General features: G+C 41.1%; 1 pseudogene; it reads right to left on the bottom strand.

The window, feature by feature from the left end:
* Positions 1-957: 957 nt before the first annotated feature.
* LOC122645429 lies at positions 958-5,914 on the bottom strand (annotated as a pseudogene).
* Positions 5,915-6,162: the final 248 nt, after the last annotated feature.

The raw sequence follows: 6,162 nt of genomic DNA on the forward strand, positions 1-6,162 counted from the left end.
AATTTATTTAACTGGCCGCCATCATCACTTAACAGCATAAAACTAACGGTAGAGACTAATTTGTCATATTGGGGGTCCAAACCAGGGGGTGATTTGAATTTTTTCAAATATTAGGGGGTGATTTGAGTTTTGTTTGAAAACCATGGAGTGCTGTGTAATTTACCCTATATTAATTATATATTAAATTAAAGATTAAAACCTTACAGAATCATCAATTTGGCAATGTGGGTTGTGAGGTTCAAGAAAGGAAGGAAGTAAGAGTGAGAGAACAGAGACAATCTGCATTTGGACTTGAGGAGGGAGAAGAAAAGGTCACAGGGAGGAGGAGGCGTATTCAAAGAAGCAAAGTCGATATCAATCAGTAATTATTGGTCTGAAACTTAATTTTAAGGGAAGTCAGGCGGATGGAATGGAAGCAAAGTCTTTTTTTTTAGGGTTTTTTACAATTACCACCTCAAAATCTTTCATATTTATTGTTATCTCCCCCCCCCCCAAAAACTTTGAAACAACTGTTACCCTCTCCTGTTGCATACTAATAACTAACTGGCCCCCACCGTTACAGACCTGTAACGGAGGGGGTTAGTCGTGATAGTGTGCCGTTGTCACGGATTTTTTAAGACCAAAATGCCCTTTTGGGGTGATAATTGTAAAAAACTCCCACCCCATCACCGTCCCTTCTCCTCCTCCTCCTTCTTCTCCTTCTTCTTCTCCTTCGTCTTCTTCCTGCTCACTTTAACCGTACGAACCTCCAAGGGTGGCCTTCTTCTCCTTCTTCTCCTTCGTCTCCAAGGATCTCTCAGATCCTGCTCTTATTCTCTTGTTGTAGAGAGACATCGTGATTCTCCAGGGAGCTCAACCTGCAGAATGACGTGATTCTCCAGGGAGCATAGAAGGAGAATGATGTGTTCTAAAACAATATTCGCATACAAAACTTAAAGTGAAGGCCCATTCATCATCACCAACTTTTTTTTGGCTAAAGCAAAGCTGAACAGTAGATTTGGAGCTCTGTAACTTAAATGTGGTTAATTACAGAGGTTCTTCAGAAATCCAGCGGTTGAACATAGCAATGCATTCCTTAGGCTTGAACTCTGGAGCCGTGTGCCATCCTCCCTGCATGCAATAGATAAACACTGTATCAGCCTAGCTAGCTTTTGTCACTCTCAAAATATTTTCCTTCATTCATTCTTGCTGCTTAAAAAACAAAAAGAAAAAAGAAGCAAACAGTACTGAATATATAACAACTCCATTGAACTGAAGAACTTATCTTGCCTTTACAGTGGCAAATGTCATGCGGTTGGAGTAAGTCCTGGTATATCTACACCAAATTAAACCGAAGGAGACACAAAATTGACATATTAGTACTCCTGACTCCTTACTCCTGAGGGGCAGCCATTCATCAGATTAATCACAAAGTTCCATTCATAAAGAATCAAAATATGAAAACTACTACTACTACTTAATGCAAGTCTAAGACCCACCACTCTATTTGGCCATCAACGATCCATGACCTCCATTCATCAATGATAGAGTAGTTGAGGGATTTTATCCACGCTTCCGTAGCCACGAATGGAACCATCATGTCATGATCACCACTTTATTTTAAAGATCAAATTAAGCTACATTAATTAAGTGCACTTGCTGGATATTACAATGATAAATAGTAACACATACACAAAGAGGAAGAGAGAGGAGTCAGATCAAGGACTGGAGATATCACCTGTATATTAAAGATCGATAACCTTTTTTACTGAGATTTACATGATATTGAATGCTGTTTTGGATTTCATTGTCACTCTTCTACAATTCCAGATACTTTGTTCAACCTCAAGGGAGCTCGACCTGCAGCTTCTATTGGAAAGGTAGAGTTTGATACCGTACCTAGTAAATTTATTTTTGTGATAATAAGCTTCCTGTACAGTATATACTGCTGGCCTGTTTCCAATGCAATATATTCAAGCATTGGAGGTTCGTACGGTTAATGTGAGCAGGAAGAAGAAGAAGGAGAAGAAGAAGGAGGAGGAGAAGGGACGGTGATGGGGTGGGAGTTTTTTACAATTACCACCCCAAAAGGGCATTTTGGTCTCAAAAAATCCGTGACAACGGCACACTGTCACGACTAACCCCCTCCGTTACAGGTCTATAACGGTGGGGGCCAGCTAGTTATTAGTATGCAATAGGGGAGGGTAACAGTTGTTTCAAAGTTTTTGGGGGAGATAATAGTAAATATGAAAGATTTTGGAGTGGTAATTGTAACAAACCTTTTTTTTATTTCTTGGTCTTCCTCTTCACCTCTGGTACCCCACCAAATGTTCCCCACATTGCGTTGTTCACTTGTGAGGATCAAACGGCATACTATATGGGATCCGCGCAGTTATGGAAATCTCAGCCTAAACCCTAAACCCCAAACCCCAAACCCTAAAACCCTAAAACCCCAGACCCTAAACCCTAAATCCTAAACCCTTAAACCCTTAACCCTAAACCCTAAACCCCAAATCCCAAACCCCAAACCCTAAAACCCTAAACCCTTAGTTTGTAATATATAAATCCACCCATCAACTGACTCAAAACCACAACATGGACTTGTGTTGATTTTCCTCTCTTCACTCATTTCTATCTTTCCATATTGCACACTTACAAAAACAAAGGAGCATTTTTGGCTTGAGCATTTTTTACTTAGGCTTGGGCTTGCTGGAACCATATGCTTTGTGCTTTAGAAATTTGAGGGGTAAAATAAAAGAGTTAAATTTTGCTTCCCATGGATTATAGTATGCTCCAGTTGAGGAATAAAATGACAAAACTTAGGCAAGAATATAACAGTTTCAAAAAGTTGTTGGATACAACTAGATTTGGATGGACTAGCTTGACACGAACTTGCACAGTCGATGACGAATCTATATGGGAAACACAGATACAGGTTAGCTTATAACTTTTTAGAAAATTTTGTTAAAGAGGATAGAAGAGTACTATGAGAATTACTGATTGTGGGTGTTTTTGTATGTCAAACAAATCCTAAATGGGAAAAGCTCAAGAAGTATAGTCACCCATATATATGGGGACACTTATGCAAGTGGTGATTGGAATTTGAGTAGTCGTAATTCTTTATCATTAAATGTTGATTCAAAGAGTATGGAGAATATGGATGAGTCTTTTAGGGACTCTAGTGATGCTGAGGAAGTCGATCCATTAGTAGACACTCAAATACAAAGAGAAAAATAAAGGGAAACTCTGATTTATCAATGGCTTCCAGGGCCAGTCAAGAGATGATCAAATCCAGGTTGGAGTGGGATGCTAATTTGTCTACCACATCCAAGAATACTACTGAAATGCAATTTAGCATTGCTAGGGCCTTAGAGGTACTAGACATAGTCAACAATGTAGATGAAAAATTATATGAGAAGACAGCTGTCAAGATAATGGCAAACCCGGAATGGAGAGAGGCTTTCATTTCATGCCCTCCACACCGCGAGATCATATTTCTTAGACTTCTTTAATCATTGATATCATGTTCCTTTTTAATGGCGGATGGCTGTAATGGTACAATTTAATTATGTCAGATGTTTAATGATGGATGACTACCATGGTACAATTTAATTATATCAGATGTTTTTAATAGTGGATGACTGTAATGGTACCATTTACCATAGAGATGAAGAAAGATGAAGAGAGATTCGTACTCCAGAGCATGAGGAGTTTGTACACACAGAGAGAGAGAGAGAGAGAGAGAGAGGTGGAAGTTGCATAGGGTAATATGACGAATAAAATACAGAGTTAAGCCTTCAAGGGCACGCTGTCAACTGACTCTATCAATTAGTGACAAATAATCGAAACAATGTAAGATGGCTGATATATAGTTATCCATCCTTCCCTTGCTAATCTCCATGGTCACATTCGTAGCTATTAATTAACAAAGTTCCATATTGATTCAAAGATGTTCAAAGCTATCAGACCATATCCGACCATATCCATCATAACCGCTTTCTTTCCTTGTATGCAATTGATTGCAATCCTATTGCAATCCTATCGAATCCCTCATGATCCTCTCTCAATCTTCCATACATAGCACTGCAATCTTGTAATCCCATATGATCCTCTCACAATCTTAATTCCTTGCATGGCATTGTAATCTTTTATTTATGGTTTGTATATCATGGGTGATTGACTCTCCAACTTGTGGACTGCATCACCTATATATACTACACTCTTTATTTGTAATCCAAGCTAAGCAAATATTCAATCAATATACACATTCTATCATGGTATCATAAGCCAGCAGCTCCAACGAGCAAGAGTAATCCTTTTTTTTTTTCTGTCTAATTCTCCCACGTCCTCTCTTCCTTGGATGACATGGGCTCTCCTCCTTCCACCCCAAGTTCTTCTACTCCCTCCTCCACCATCACACCTACACCAAGCATTTCACAAATCCTTTCTATTAAACTTTCCTCCAAAAATTATGTTTATTGGAAGACCCAAATAGTACCATATCTCAAAGGCCAGCGATTTTATGGTTGTGTCACTGGCTCCAATCCCTGCCCCAAGGATGCATCGCAGGTTGAACAATGGGAGGAGAAAGACTCCTTGATAATGAGTATCCTCATTTCTTCTCTATCTAATGAGGCCATGTCCCTTGCAGTTGGTCGAGAAACCAGTAAACAACTGTGGGACGCGCTCCATGCGGCCTATAGCAATGCTTCTACTCCAAGGATCTTGTCCATTAATGCTGCCCTTCAACAACTTGTTCAAAAACCAGATGAGGCCATTACATAATTTTTAAGTAGAGCCAATGCTCTCTTTGATGATTTAAGTGCTACCGGCAAGCCCCTCCCAACGGAGGATCTCAATCTTCACATTTTTTGCGCTTTACGCTCTGAGTTTTAGCCCCTCGTGCCAACTATGATGGATCGCCAAGAGCCGATCAGTTATACGAATATGCATGGGCTCCTGGTCAGCCATGATGCTTCAGTCTCGCCAAGTTGTTGTGGACCCAGCTGCCAATGCTACTGCGAATATGACTCAATACAATCGCGGTCCTCCTTCCCAGCCCTTTGGCCGTAGCACTCCTACTGGTCGCGGTCGAGGGAGGGGTGGTGGTGGCCGTCCAAATGGACCCAGTGGTTTTGGCAGATCCAATGCCTATGTGCATAGCCCTTGCACGATCTGTGGGCGCATGAACCATCAAGCCCCCACCTGCTATTACAAGAACAGGAACATTGGCCAACCATCTACCCAAACTCCATCTCCATCCGCCTATGTTGCTAATTCCAACCCTCCATTACTACCCACCCCACAGCCCTATACCCACTCTAACCAAACCCATGCCACTCCAAACCAAAGCCATACACACCCCACCCACCCCAACCGTACTACCCCCCACATCATGGCCATTATCCCCCACCCACTGTGAACCCGAACCTAGCTTCATAGATCCCTGACATTGGGGAAACTCATCATGCGACACCTGACTTGCAGTTACTATCCTCCTACGCGCCCTACAATGGTAAGCACGGTTTGTTCATTGGTGATGGTAACTCTCTTCCAATTTCTCACATTGGTACTTCTTTTATTCCATCTTTGTCCCGTTCTTTGTCTCTTTCTGATATTTTGCATGTACCTTCTTTGTCTCATTCCTTACTTTCTGTAAATAAATTCACTATTGACAACAACGTTTTCTTTGAATTTCATGCCACCCATTTCCATGTGAAGGATCCGATCTCCAATCGCATTCTTCTTACGGGGCCTAGCAGAGACAAACTCTATCATCTACCATCTCCATCGCCATTTCCTCCCTCCACCAATCTTGCACAGGTTTCCATTTATGATCGCTGGCACCAACGTTTGGGTCACCCACATGACCGCTCTCTTCGTCTTATGGTTAAGGACATTAAGTTACCTTTGCCTCCGCATTTATGTTCCGCATGTCAAATGGGCAAATCAAGCCGTTTGACGCTGCGTGAATCCCATAATTATAGCAGTTCTCCTTTGTTTTTAATTTTTAGTGACATTTGGGGACCTTCCCCCACTGTTTCATCTGAAGGACATCGTTATTTCTTACTTTTTGTGGATGATTATACCTGCTTTATTTGGTTTTACCCTCTTAAGGCCAAATCGGATGCCTTCTCTATTTTTAAGCAATTTCAAGTATTGGTAGAACGCTAGTTCTCTACC

This window comes from Telopea speciosissima, chromosome 11, assembly GCF_018873765.1.
Source record: "Telopea speciosissima isolate NSW1024214 ecotype Mountain lineage chromosome 11, Tspe_v1, whole genome shotgun sequence".
Lineage (NCBI taxonomy): Eukaryota > Viridiplantae > Streptophyta > Magnoliopsida > Proteales > Proteaceae > Telopea > Telopea speciosissima.